Raw genomic sequence first — 14,172 nt, forward strand, 5'->3', positions numbered from 1 at the left:
TATATGTGTTAGGCACTCCATAAATGTTTGCTGATCAAACACAATATGCTTTAATTGCAAAAGATGTACTTTGTGGCATGTACCCTGTCCCAAGCCCCTTGAAAAGGCAGTCCTTGTGCCATATAAACCTCTCTCTAGATAAAGACCTAGCCATGAGGCAAATAATCCATAGATATTCTAATAACCTATGACATGTAAGAAGACAAGACCACCAAATTCTACCTATGGATAATTTAAATTGAGCAACACGGAAAGACTTACCCTCCGGAGTGAGCTGTGGGTAACCAGATGGGTCATAATGAAGAATCAGACTGGGATCATATTTTGCCGAACGTGAGATACTTATGTGGAGGGAGCTGGTTGAGAGAAAAAAGAGGTTGAAGTATACAAAAAAGAATGAGTAGCCCCAAAGAAATGCTCTGTTTTAAGTACTGGAGGCTTTTGAGACAAGATTCGGTTTGCAACAATTTACCTGTTTCATTTTTTCCCTGGTGGATTGGAGAAAAGATATAACTAACTATCTTTGTACAATTTAAAGGGGAAAAAAGTCCCTTTACATTATTTTGATGAGATGATCTTGAATAAGCCCCTCCTACTAGTTGAGAATCATTGACAGGATAGATAAAAATTAATGCCAGTTTTTAGATCTCATTATTTAATTTTATTAGAGCACGTAAGATAGAACAGCTCTTTTTCTTAGTGAAAATTAGTACAGAAATTCAAAATAGAAATATCTAAACACTTTATCTATTTTAGATTGATAAATGTTTATTTAAACTTAAATGTATATATCAAATTCTAGAAGTCAGTTCCATAAAAAACAAAATAAATATGCATGCATAGAATTACACACCTTGCTAAATTATCACTATTTAATATCTTCCACTTACGTCTGAACAACCAAGTCATAAGCTATGTTTTCAGTAGCTTTTGAGGTTTAATTGAACATAAGATCTAAACACATTTTAAGCTTTTTTATTGTTTAAGAATAAGTTCTATACGGCTTGACAGGATTAAAACAATAAACTCCAATCATTCTGGTTCAGAGAATGGGTAATTTCTGATTCAGTTTCCTTTAGATGATCAACATAATCCTTCATAAATGTCATATGATGAATTGCTAATAAAGAAGTTACAATGTTAACACAATTCTAGAAAGAATATCTAAAGTCAAATTGATTTTAAGGTTGAAATGCCATGTACAACTTTTATACTCAAGGTAATGTTCAGTTACTTAAACTCACCACTGGCCAGAATGTGTCAAGAAGAACCATTTAAGTGATAAAATTTTCAATTTCATTCTGTAAATATTTATTGGGCAATTACAATGTGCAAACCACTGTGTAAAATTCAGTTAAGAAGACAAGATATAAAAGACAAGATCTTTGCCCTACATTCTGTAAAAAATGTAAGCAACAATATAAGCTTACACTTGTTATCTTTCGTATTAGCTACAGACATCTTTCCTGAATTGTTATTACAGTTTTCAAAGTATAATCCATATTTTCCAAACTGTGATTATCTTTTGTCTCCTAAAGAAAGTAAATCATAAGACAGGCTCAAGAGATAATTCAATGATTTTCTTAAAGGAACCAAGTCCTGAGCGAGTGGTTATAAAAAGCTAACTCTAGAAACCAGGGCTTCTCACTTGTGGTTTCGTATCCCCCATGTGATATATTCCCTTCGTCTAAATTGCTACTTTGAGAAATAAAAAGCCATTGTCTTGGCAGTATGTAGAGGACATTAAGAACAGTTACATAGAGGTAACTGTACAGGTTCAGCTTAGCAAGTATGGCCCATTTGTGGGAGAAAAATGGGTTGGTGACATTTTCAATGAAAAAGCAAAGGAAAACACGACAAAGAAATAACAAGCATTCTTCACAAAAGATGAACATACTCTTGCCTTACTTTTCTACCAAAATGTGGTGAGGATATTGAAAGTCTTTAGTTTACCGAACTGTGTTTATTTCCAATTGAGTCTCGGCAAGTTGGGGTTCAGCATTCAGCACGTGGAGTTAAGATAACGTTATTACAGCTTATGTGTTGAGTATGATTTTCAGCACGTTTTTGTTTGTCTAAAATACTCAGAGAATCCAAAAGAAAACCATTAAAGTAGGCACATTATTACAAAAGTGAACACTGCTTATAGCTTTGCTAGGGTTTCCTGTGATACATTTATTTTTATGTAACCCTGATCTTTATTCTAATATAAAATATTTTCTTCAAAAATAAACCAAACATTTCCAGGAGACATGGCTGTATCTACATCTCATTAAATAAATAGATATTATATTGTATTAGTTTACCAGGGTTGCTGCAACAAAGCCACTGAGTGGCTTCAACAACAAAATTTATTTTTTCATAATTCTGGACAGTAGAAGTCAGAGAAAAAAGTGTCAGCAAGGTTGGTTTTTCTCTGAGGACTCTCATTTTGGTTTTTGTGTAGATCTTTGTTCTCTACCTGTTCCTTCATAAGGTCTTCCTTTTGTGTGTCCTAATCTTTCATTTTATTAGGAAACTAGTTATATTGGATTAGATCCCACTCTGATGACCTCATTTAAACTTAATTACTGCTTTAAACACTCTATCTCCAAATACAATAATATTCTCAGCTACTAAAAGTTAGTACCTCAACCTAAAAAAAATTTAGGATGGGGAACACAAGTCAGCCATAACATGTTTTAAATACATAGTTCCTTCTTTAGAGTAATGTAATATTGCACCTCAAGACCTCTTTATTTCTAATGTAAAAATTATTGCTATAATTAACACCCTTTATTTTTTCATCTATTGATATAGAAAATATTCTTTTTTGAGCATATGTAAAAATCAAATTATATTACATATTATACAAAACATCTAAAAATTATACATTGATCAAAACTGTCTTAGATACAATAAATCTAAAGAAAACATAATTAAATAAATTAAATTTAAATACCTTTTGAAATATGCATTATGATCAAGTAATGTTTATTCTAGCAGGGTAAGACTTGGTCAATTAGGGAAATATATCAACATGAATTTTTAAATAAACAAATTAAAGTATACATAAAACCATTTACTTCTGGATGCTGACAAATCACACAATAAAATTTGGTAGCTATTCCTAATTTCCATCTCTAGTGAAGAGGAAATTAAAAAATTAAATATAACAAAATGCATTCTCCTAGCCAAAATCAATTAGTAATGGTGAAAATAATAAATTCGATTGGATCAAAATTAGAGAAAATATTATTTTGGCTATTATTTAACTGAAACCCACAAGGATACTGATGGTTAGAGCCAGTTAGGGTACATTTCATATGTCCGAAAGAGGATGTCCCCCCATGAATGAACTCTCTTCAGAATGTCAAGTACTGTCTATGTCTTTAAATTCAATTTTGTGTTGTACTAGCTAATTCTGGAAAACAAGAAAAGAACATTTTCCATAGTACATTCCATTCTATTTTAGTGCCATAAAATAGAATTCTAAGCATTTTTTTTTTTTTTTTTTTTGAGACGGAGTCTCGCTCTGTCGCCCAGGCTGGAGTGCAGTGGCGCAATCTCGGCTCACTGCAAGCTCCGCCTCCCGGGTTCACGCCATTCTCCTGCCTCAGCCTCTCCGAGTAGCTGGGACTACAGGCGCCCGCCACCACGCCCGGCTAATTTTTTGGTATTTTTAGTAGAGACGGGGTTTTACCGTGTGGTCTCGATCTCCCGACCTCGTGATCCACCCGCCTCGGCCTCCCAAAGTGCTGGGATTACAAGCATGAACCACTGCGCCCGGCCTCTAAGCATTCTATTATGTGGCAGCAACAACAATTAGAGATCATTTTATTTTTTATTTATTTTTTTTTTTATTAATTTTTTTGCATACAAAAACAATAAACATTTTCTAAAAATACATACAAACAAAAAGATGCGTATCAAACATATTAGGAAGGTTGCACATGGGAAGTCGGGGAATAGAAATGGGGGTGGGAGTTAAAATAAATGAGAGAGGGACTTTATATGGATCAGTGATAATAACTCAGTCCTCTATTTGACAAAGAAGAGGGAGAAGGAAGAGGAAGAAAAAGAAAGTGGGATAAAGGATCAGAAAGGGAGGAAAATAGAAAAAATTAGAGTATGACTCCAGGGTAGACCTGTTTTGTTGTCATTGAGTTGGTTGGTTGGTTTGTCTGTTGTATTCTTCATGTTTCGCCAAGTTGGCCAGACTGGTCTCGAACTCCTAGTCCGAAGTGATCAACCCGCCTCGCCCCCTAGAGTGCGGGGACCACAGGCGTGAGCCACCACGTCCAGCCCCCACATTGCTTCTGGTCTCCATGGTAGACCTCCCAGACGGAGCGGCCAGGCAGAGGAGCTCCTCACTTCTACCCAGACACGGGGCGGCCGGGCAGAGGGGCTCCTCACTTCCCAGACGGGGCGGCCAGGCAGAGACGCTCCTCACTTCTTCCCAGACGATAGGTGGCCAGGCAGAGGCGCTCCTCACTTCCCAGACGATGGGTGGCCGGGCAGAGGCGCTCCTCACTTCCCAGACGATGGGCGGCCGGGCAGAGGTGCTCCTCATCTCCCAGACGATGGGTGTCCGGGCAGAGGCACTCCTCACTTCCCAGATGGGGCAGCCGGGCAGAGGCGCTCCTCACTTTCCAGATGATGGGTGGCCGGGCAGAGGCGCTCCTCACCTCCCAGACGATGGGTGGCCGGGCAGAGGCGCTCCTCACCTCCCAGACGGGGCGGCCGGGCAGAGGCGCTCCTCACTTCCCAGACGATGGGTGGCTGTGCAGAGGCGCTCCTCACTTCTTCCCGGATGGGGCGCCCGGGCAGAGGTGCTCCTCATTTCTTCCCGGACGGGGCGGCCGGGCAGAGGCGCTCCTCACTTCCCAGACGGGGCGGCCGGGCAGAGGCGCTCCTCACTTCTTCCCGGACGGGGCGGCCGGGCAGAGGCGCTCCTCACTTCTTCCCGGTCGGGGCGGCCGGGCAGAGGCGCTCTTCACTTCTTCCCGGACGGGGCGCCCGGGCAGAGGCGCTCCTCACTTCTTCCCAGACAGGGCGGCCGGGCAGAGGCGCTCCTCACTTCTTCCCGGATGGGGCGGCCGGGCAGAGGCGCTCCTCACTTCTTCCCGGACGGGGCGGCCGGGCAGAGGCGCTGCTCACTTCCCAGACGGGGCGGCCGGGTAGGGGCACTCCTCACTTCCCAGACGGGGCGGCCGGGCAGAGGCGCTCCTCACTTCCCAGACGGTGGGTGGCCGGGCAGAGGCGCTCCTCACTTCCCAGACGATGGGTGACCAGGCAGAGGCGCTCCTCACTTCTTCCCGGATGGGGCGGCCGGGCAGAGGCGCTCCTCACTTCTTCCCGGATGGGGCGGCTGGGCAGAGGCGCTCCTCACTTCTTCCCGGACGGGGCGGCCGGGCAGAGGCACTCCTCACTTCTTCCCGGTCGGGGCGGCCGGGCAGAGGCGCTCTTCACTTCTTCCCGGACGGGGCGCCCGGGCAGAGGCGCTCCTCACTTCTTCCCAGACAGGGCGGCCGGGCAGAGGCGCTCCTCACTTCTTCCCGGATGGGGCGGCCGGGCAGAGGCACTCCTCACTTCTTCCCGGACGGGGCGGCCGGGTAGAGGCGCTGCTCACTTCCCAGACGGGGCGGCCGGGTAGGGGCACTCCTCACTTCCCAGACGGGGCGGCCGGGCAGAGGCGCTCCTCACTTCCCAGACGGTGGGTGGCCGGGCAGAGGCGCTCCTCACTTCCCAGACGATGGGTGACCAGGCAGAGGCGCTCCTCACTTCTTCCCGGATGGGGCGGCCGGGCAGAGGCGCTCCTCACTTCTTCCCGGATGGGGCGGCTGGGCAGAGGCGCTCCTCACTTCTTCCCGGATGGGGCGCCCGAGCAGAGGCGCTCCTCATTTCTTCCCGGACGGGCGGCCGGGCAGAGGCGCTCCTCACTTCCCAGACAGGGCGGCCGGGCAGAGGCGCTCCTCACTTCTTCCCGGACGGGGGCGGCCGGGCAGAGGCGCTCCTCACTTCTTCCCGGACGGGGCGGCCGGGCAGAGGCGCTCCTCACTTCTTCCCGGATGGGGCGGCCGGGCAGAGGCGCTCCTCACTTCTTCCCGGGCGGGGCGGCCGGGCAGAGGCGCTCCTCACTTCTTCCCGGACGGGGCGGCCGGGCGGAGGCGCTCCTCACTTCCCAGACGATGGGTGGCCGGGCAGAGGCGCTCCTCACTTCCCAGACGGTGGGTGGCCGGGCAGAGGCACTCCTCACTTCCCAGACGGGGCGGCCGGGCAGAGGCGCTCCTCACTTCCCAGACGGTGGGTGGCCGGGCAGAGGCGCTCCTCACTTCCCAGACGGTGGGTGGCCGGGCAGAGGGGTTCCTCACTTCCCAGACGGTGGGTGGCCGGGCAGAGGCGCTCCTCACTTCCCAGACGGTGGGTGGCCGGGCAGAGGCGCTCCTCACTTCCCAGACGGTGGGTGGCCGGGCAGAGGCGCTCCTCACTTCCCAGACGGTGGGTGGCCGGGCAGAGGCGCTCCTCACTTCCCAGACGGTGGGTGGCCGGGCAGAGGGGTTCCTCACTTCCCAGACGGTGGGTGGCCGGGCAGAGGCGCTCCTCACTTCCCAGACGGTGGGTGGCCGGGCAGAGGCGCTCCTCACTTCCCAGACGGTGGGTGGCCGGGCAGAGGCGCTCCTCACTTCCCAGACGGTGGGTGGCCGGGCAGAGGCGCTCCTCACTTCCCAGACGGTGGGTGGCCGGGCAGAGGGGTTCCTCACTTCCCAGACGGTGGGTGGCCGGGCAGAGGCGCTCCTCACTTCCCAGACGGTGGGTGGCCGGGCAGAGGCGCTCCTCACTTCCCAGACGGTGGGTGGCCGGGCAGAGGCGCTCCTCACTTCCCAGACGGTGGGTGGCCGGGCAGAGGCGCTCCTCACTTCCCAGACGGTGGGTGGCCGGGCAGAGGCGCTCCTCACTTCCCAGACGGGGCGGCCGGGCAGAGGCGCTCCTCACCTCCCAGACGGGGCGGCCGGGCAGAGGTGCTCCTCACCTCCCAGACGGGGCGGCCAGGCAGAGGCGCTCCCCACCTTCCAGATGGGGCGGCGGCCAGGCAGGGGCTGCAATCCCAGCACCCTGGCAGGCCAAGGCAGGCGGCCGGGGGGTAGAGGCTGCCGCGAGGCCAGACCACGCCACCGCCCTTCAGCCCGGGCAACACCGAGCACTGGGTGAGCGAGACTCCGTCTGTAGTCCCAGTACCTCGGGAGGCTGAGGCGGGCAGAGCACTCGGCGTCAGGAGCTGGCGACCAGCGTGGCCAAGATGGCGAACGCGTGCCTGCATCCAAAGGAGAAAAGGCAGGCAGCGGTGGCGGGCGCCGGCAGTCCCAGGCAGTCCGCGGCGCGGGCAGCAGCAAGCCGAGTAGATTGTAGCCTGGGCCAGAGAGGGAAAGAAAGAAAGAAAGAAAGAAAGAAAGAAAGAAAGAAAGGAAGGAAGGAAGGAAGGAAGGAAGGAAGGAAGGAAGGAAGGAAGGAAGGAAGGAAGGAAGGAAGGAAGGAAGGAAGGAAGGAAGGCAGAGATCATTTTAAAACTTCATTTACAATACTGGCAAAAATAAAAATTCCTAAAAAAATTATACAGAAAATATCAAGGCCCTGTACGAATGGAGCAACAAAATTTTTAAAGTAAATAAATGTATCTGAGTTATAGCGAGAGATGTGCAATTTTTGTGGTTTTGAAGGCAATTTCAAAATTTCAATTCTGTTAAATAAATATAGGAATTTACTGAAATGACAATGATAATTCAAGTGTAGTTTCTTGAAATTGTTATAAGTGACTCATAAGATCAAAAAAAGAAATAGACATCTTAGAATTTTAATTGGATTTTGAAAAAAAATCCACAAATTGAAGCCTCAAAATAAAATTAGTATAATGAAATCAACTAGCATTATAATAGTAATAAATAGAATTGAGAAGAAATAGTACATCAGTGAGGAATAATGATTATTTAGCTATAACTGATGAAATTATGAGAAAGAAAAATCAAAGGTGTACCCTAAAATACACTGTATATAAAATAAATAATTTCTGTTCATTTTTAGATATAGCTATTGAAAATAAAACTATAAAATATTAGAAAAATTAAGAAAAATGAACATAAATGGTTCTAGTGAAAAAAGTCTGATTAAGGAAAACAGAAAACACAAAAGCCATAAAATAATATATTATTAAATATATTTTTCTGTATGGAAGAACAAACTGAAATCAGATGACAAATTAATTATACTCCAAATAACTGCTTGTGATCTATAACATGCACAAAGGATTAATATCACAGTATGAAAAGATTACTCAAAAATCTTCCGGGAAAACACAAGCAGAATTTTAAGTATGCAATTCTTAGTGGAAACATGTAAAAATATATTTAAAAAGTAGTAGGTAATCATTACTACATATATTATGTTATTTTTAAAATCACATTTTACTTTGTGTTTTATAAGTGATTTTACCCTGACTATATTTTTTTAATTTTACATAAATTAATGTAATAAAGAAAAGCTTATAAGTTATTTTTACCCTAAAGATATCTGCATAATAAGAGGGAATGCTCCCTAAATCCTTCTAGGAATTGAATATTGCTCTAATACCAAAACCAGAAAAGAACATAACAACAACAACAAAAAACTACAGACCGATATCCCTGATGAACACAGACGTGAAAATCTCCAACAAAATACTAGCAAACTGAATTCAACAGTATATCAAAAAGATAATACACCAGGATCAAGTCTCATACCAAGGATGCAGTGCCGGTTTAACATAAGCAAGTCAATAAATGTGATATATCACACAAGCAGAAGTAAAAACAAAAATTATATGATTATCTCAATAGACACAGAAAAAGTGTTTTGACAAAATCCAGCTTCCCTTTAGGATTAAAACCCTCAGCAAAATCAGCATAGAAGGGACACAGCTTAAGGTAATTAAAACCATCTATGACAAACCCACAGCCAACATTATATTGAATCGGGAAAAGATGAAGCATTTCCCCTGAACACTGGAACAAGACAAGGATGCCCACTTTCACTGCTTTTATTCAGCATAGTACTGGAGGTCATAGTCAAAGCAATCAGACAAGACAAATAAATAAAAGTCATTAAATTGACATTATTTCTTTAAAAGAAACACAGATTCCTCTCCACATTTTGGGACAGTTAAGTACATTAAGTAATTTATTAAATTTTTGTTTTAATTATATGTTAACACAAGATTATATGAAGGACAATCTTGTTAACATCATTTCTATATAGTTAAAAAACTATATTTACCACTAATTTGTAATGATCCTTAAAGCAAAAATTATTTGGCAAAAGCAATACGACACAACATGAGATTCTCACAATATGAGATTCTCACAACACAATCTCACACAATATGAGATTCTTCTCATGCTGTGGCATCAGTTGACAACTCTATAAGACTTTTGTTCAAAAACGTATGTCCAGAAGAACAATGTACCTTGTATAGGACACAATTATAAACCATATTTTAGTTATTTGCTTAACAAAAAACAATGTACATAATGTATATCTGAATTTACTTTTATTTTAACGATAAAATATTGTTAAAACTTTGTCACTGTTATTTTATATTTCTATTGCATATGGTCTCATACATGTGCTTATTTGTCCAAATACTTGCATAATAATAAAAGATGAACAATTATTTTTGTTCTGGACCAGGAGTCAACAACACACAAGTTACATCCCACAGGTTATATCCAGCCAGCAGCTTGCTTTAAATCTGGCCTAAGAACTAAGAATGGTTTTATATCTTTAAACCACTGTAAAAACAATGAAAGAAAACAAATTGAAGAAGAATATATGATAGAATTGTATGAGTTGAAAAACCTGAAATATTTGCTACCTGACCCTTCAAAGGAAAAAAATAAGCCAATTTCTACAATAAGTAATTACAAATCCATCACATCTGAAGCTAAATTATGTTCCAAAAGTTTACAAAAATCTATTTTTATACGTACTTTGTTATTATCATTTCCACAAAGTTAATATACAAATTATGAAAATATTCAGACTCTTGTGAGTCTCAACTATGTTGTAACATTCAAATAGCAAACCTTTGTTATGCAAAGAAGTATGGTGCCAGTTTGTGACTGTGAATTAATTACTTATCTAGTCTAAGCTGCATTTTCTTCATCTGTGACATGGGGATGATGGCGACAACCCCTGGGTGGTATTTTGATGTCCATTGAATTAATATAGGCGAATTACTTAATACAGTGACTCGCACACAGTAAGTAACTCAAGAATACCAGTTTTTCTTCCCACATTTTTACACTGATTCATTTTATATATTCATTTAAATTATGGAGATTAGAGCTCCACCAGCAGGAATGGACAAAAGCAGTTTCTTTCTTAAAATGCAAAAAAATAAAATAATAGTGCTAGTGCCAATATAGAATTATATTAGCATATTAAAATAAAAAATTTTATTATGTGACTAATGTTCTGTGTTTGATGCATATGGTTAACAGTGGAGTATTTTGAAATTATTCTGCTCAATAAATTTATATATATGAGGGACATAAAATTACCTATGGGACTTAGTCACTAATAGAATGGAGAAAATTTCTCTGTGTTTTTCTCATTGTTAACTGTGTATTGAATAATAACTAATGGCTATAATTGCTCACAATTGTTAAATACTTACATGTTAGTCTTCTGCTGTACAGAATACTTCTCACGCATTATTGCACTTAATCTTCAAAAATCCTTTGAATTAAGTATTATTACCCTCATTTTAAAGATAAGAGAATTGAAGCTTAAAAAGTGTAAGTGATTTGCGCTGGATCTCACAGCTATTAACTGATGGAGTCAGAATTAAAACCAAAGAAATCTGACCCAGGACCTGTGCTCTTCACTGTGCTAAACCATTGCTGAACTGATAGAAACTTGTCAACAGTTAATTTGAAGTTGCTTATTAAAGCTCTTCATTAATTTTAGATAGTATATTAATTTAAATAGTTTAATTCTAAAATATGGGGAAATGGGAGAAAAAGAAAAAGCTGTGCAATATTTGAAATAATTCTAGGCCTATTGAAAGAGTAGGCAGTTCAGAAAGAACAGGCATAAAATATAATATTATAAAAGTATAAAAGAGGTTTTGTAAATTGTTGTGGTCTGTTTATAAAAGATTAGCCATTAAAAAAGGATAAGTTCATGTCCTTTGGAGGGACATGGATGAAGCTGGAAACCATCATTCTCAGCAAACTAACACAAGAATAGAAAACCAAACACCACATGTTCTCATTCATAAGTGGCAGTTGAACAATGAGAACACGTGGACACAGGGAGGGGAACATCACACACTGGGGCCTGTCGCGGGGTGTAAGGTTGGGGGAGGGATAGCATTAGGAGAAATATCTAATGTAGATGACGGGTTGATGGGTGCAGCAAACCACCATGACACGTGTATACCTATGTAACAAACCTGCACGTTCTGCACATGTACTCCAGAACTCAAAGAATATTTAAAAAATATTAATCTTTTAAAAGATTAATATGGTTGTAGATATAAGCAAATATGACAAAGCAAATATATAGTTCAAATTTCTGATTTGATACAGAGTAGTTGGATTTTCAAACAACCACATTAAATTATTACACCACTTTCTAAATGTATTTATTCCACAGATTCCTTCTAGCAGTTTTTATAGATAACAAAGAATTACAGATTATTCAGTCACTGCATGAAATGCCTGACTTGTTTTGTCCTCAAAATTATCCTCACATAGTGAAAAATAATTATTCCTGATTTCCAACCATGTAGGCTTTTTTAAAAAAAATTAAGAATCCAATAGAATGTTCTAGTAATCAGATTATTTGTGGATTTTATAATATATATATATTTAAAATATTAGTGTGCCATGTTTATTTTCTCGCTCAAAGAAGCATCAGGACAAAAGGTGAATTTTGTGTGTATACGAATCAATATTAGTAAGCTCTAGAGTACAGTATCCACTTTCCAGACCCTTGCAGGTATCTGACACATCTCACTGGAGGATGTTAAGAAATGATCTCCAAGTTCAGTGAGTTCTCCAGGCCTGAAGCCCTTTACGTGAATTTCAAAGTGAGAATTTTATTCAACAATTGATTTCTTTGCTCTTGCCATAGTGCATACTTAGCTACTGCTACCAAAATATATGAAATAATCTTACAAACTACTTTAGAAAAAATTAATTTCATATAAAGCAAGATAAATGGCTTTCAGGGATTCTCATATTATTTAAGAATCTCTCAAAAAGAATGGCAAAAAATATCAATATTCTTTTTTTCCACTACCTGGCTGTAACTTTTATCACCCTTTGCAATAACGGGCCAATAAGTCTTAATTTCTTCTTATTAAGACAATCATGTATTTTATGAAGCACTTAATATAACAGCTTTATTCCAGTACAATATTAATATAATAACAAATATAATCCTTCTCAGAGCCATTTGAAGAGCATATCAGAAACAAGTAAAGGAATTTAAAAGCATGTGCAATGGGAGTAAAGGATTTAGAGTTATGTAGTTTGGAGCGGGGCACTTGGCAACTGGAGTTTAAATCAAATGGATTGCACAAATGTAAAGTCTACCCAGCAGAGAATTGCAATAATAAAGTTATATATTAGTTCTGAAAGCTATGACTAGAGATCTAAACTAATTTTCTTCTATTGCTGTCTTAGATGATCAATGGGGTTAGGTGTAAATGTTCTGGCTAGATGATGAGAAGCTATTATTCTTGAACTTATTATTGTTAAGTAGCAACCAAAAATGCAACTACCTTAACATTTTGAGTAACATCAAATTTAAAGAGAAATAAGCTTGTTTTATCAGTAGCAGAATTTATTTAAAATAATGAGATTAAATTAAGAATTCTAACTCAATGACAAGCCAAGTTTTCAGAAATGTTTAAGTCTAATTTTGACAGTTTTACTGCATTTCCAGTTATCACTAAAACTCAAGAATGAAAGATTAAATTTGCTGTAAAGTTTATTTTATTTCATTCTTTATTTTATAATTAGAAGTTTTAAGATATATTTCATCACATTGAAGTTGAGATTTTACATTACTTTCCTCGGTGTTTTTATTCTACTCTAGACTATAAGATTTACCTGAAGGGAAAAGGCTATATCTGTTAGATTCACTAATATTTTTTCCGTTTTTAGAACAGTATCTGGAATGATATATATGTTTGTTAAATAAAAAATGAAAAATGAACATTATGTATAATGTTATATGAGGTATAAACAGTTCAAAATTCTCTTAAGAAAATTAAAACCGGTAATGGACCAAAAGTATAGGAAGGAGATATAAAGAAAGACAACAGCATGTAACAGTGTGAGTAATACAATCACATAATTGTGATTTTACTTCATAAGAAGGTCTACTGAACATAAAATACTTATAGAGCTATGAAAATATGGTGTTTTTTTTTTTTTTTTTTTCACAATAAGCATTGAAAGTCTAAGTCCATTAGGGAGAAAGAAGTCGAAAATTGTGTAGCTCAGTTCCCTTAGGTTTATGAAAATAGGGACTTTTTAGTTTGGGTACCTAAAGCCTGAAATTTGTCATGAATCATCAAATACTGACTTAAATACAATGTAATATTAAGTTATAAAAATCACATAGAACCTTCTGTTACATTGTCCATCTCCAGAACTAAACATTTAGATAAAAGTACTATTATCACAAATTAATTTGTAACCAAGACAGTTCTAATTATTATTTAGTTCTAACTCAATTCAGATGGGTATCTAGCTAATATTGCCTAAAATCATACGGTGGGTGTTCTCTTAAACGTGAGAACCCAAAAGGAAAACTAATGTCAGTGCTGCTTAAAGGTTTGTTTACATTTTATTAATGCCCCTGTTAAAATATTATTAGCAAGCTTAAACAAACAAAAGAAATAAAACAAAGTAAAAATTATCAAGCCATTAACTGGTAAATTCTGAAACTGGCTTAAATTACTTATTGAAATTATGACCATAAATTTAACTGCATTTATCTTCTGGAGTCTAGTGAAAAGGTACTGTCTATAGGGATTCAATAATGCTCAAAACTTTCTCCTCTTTTGAATCTTTTTTCTTGCCAGGCACTACTCTAGGTGTTAGTTCTGCAGATCTCAACTGTACTCTCACAGAACTCATTTTC

The 14,172-nt window shown here is 40.4% G+C and overlaps 1 long non-coding RNA gene across 1 annotated transcript in view; it reads right to left on the minus strand.

The window, feature by feature from the left end:
- Positions 1–326: 326 nt before the first annotated feature.
- The window catches only part of LOC134735808 (uncharacterized), an 88,513-nt gene continuing 74,667 nt past the window's right edge, over positions 327–14,172 (minus strand). Inside the window, exon 3 of the long non-coding RNA XR_010119314.1 lies at positions 327–356. This is a non-coding gene — a long non-coding RNA (uncharacterized lncRNA). The remainder of the gene's footprint in view (positions 357–14,172) is intronic.

This window comes from Symphalangus syndactylus, chromosome 2, assembly GCF_028878055.3.
Source record: "Symphalangus syndactylus isolate Jambi chromosome 2, NHGRI_mSymSyn1-v2.1_pri, whole genome shotgun sequence".
Lineage (NCBI taxonomy): Eukaryota > Metazoa > Chordata > Mammalia > Primates > Hylobatidae > Symphalangus > Symphalangus syndactylus.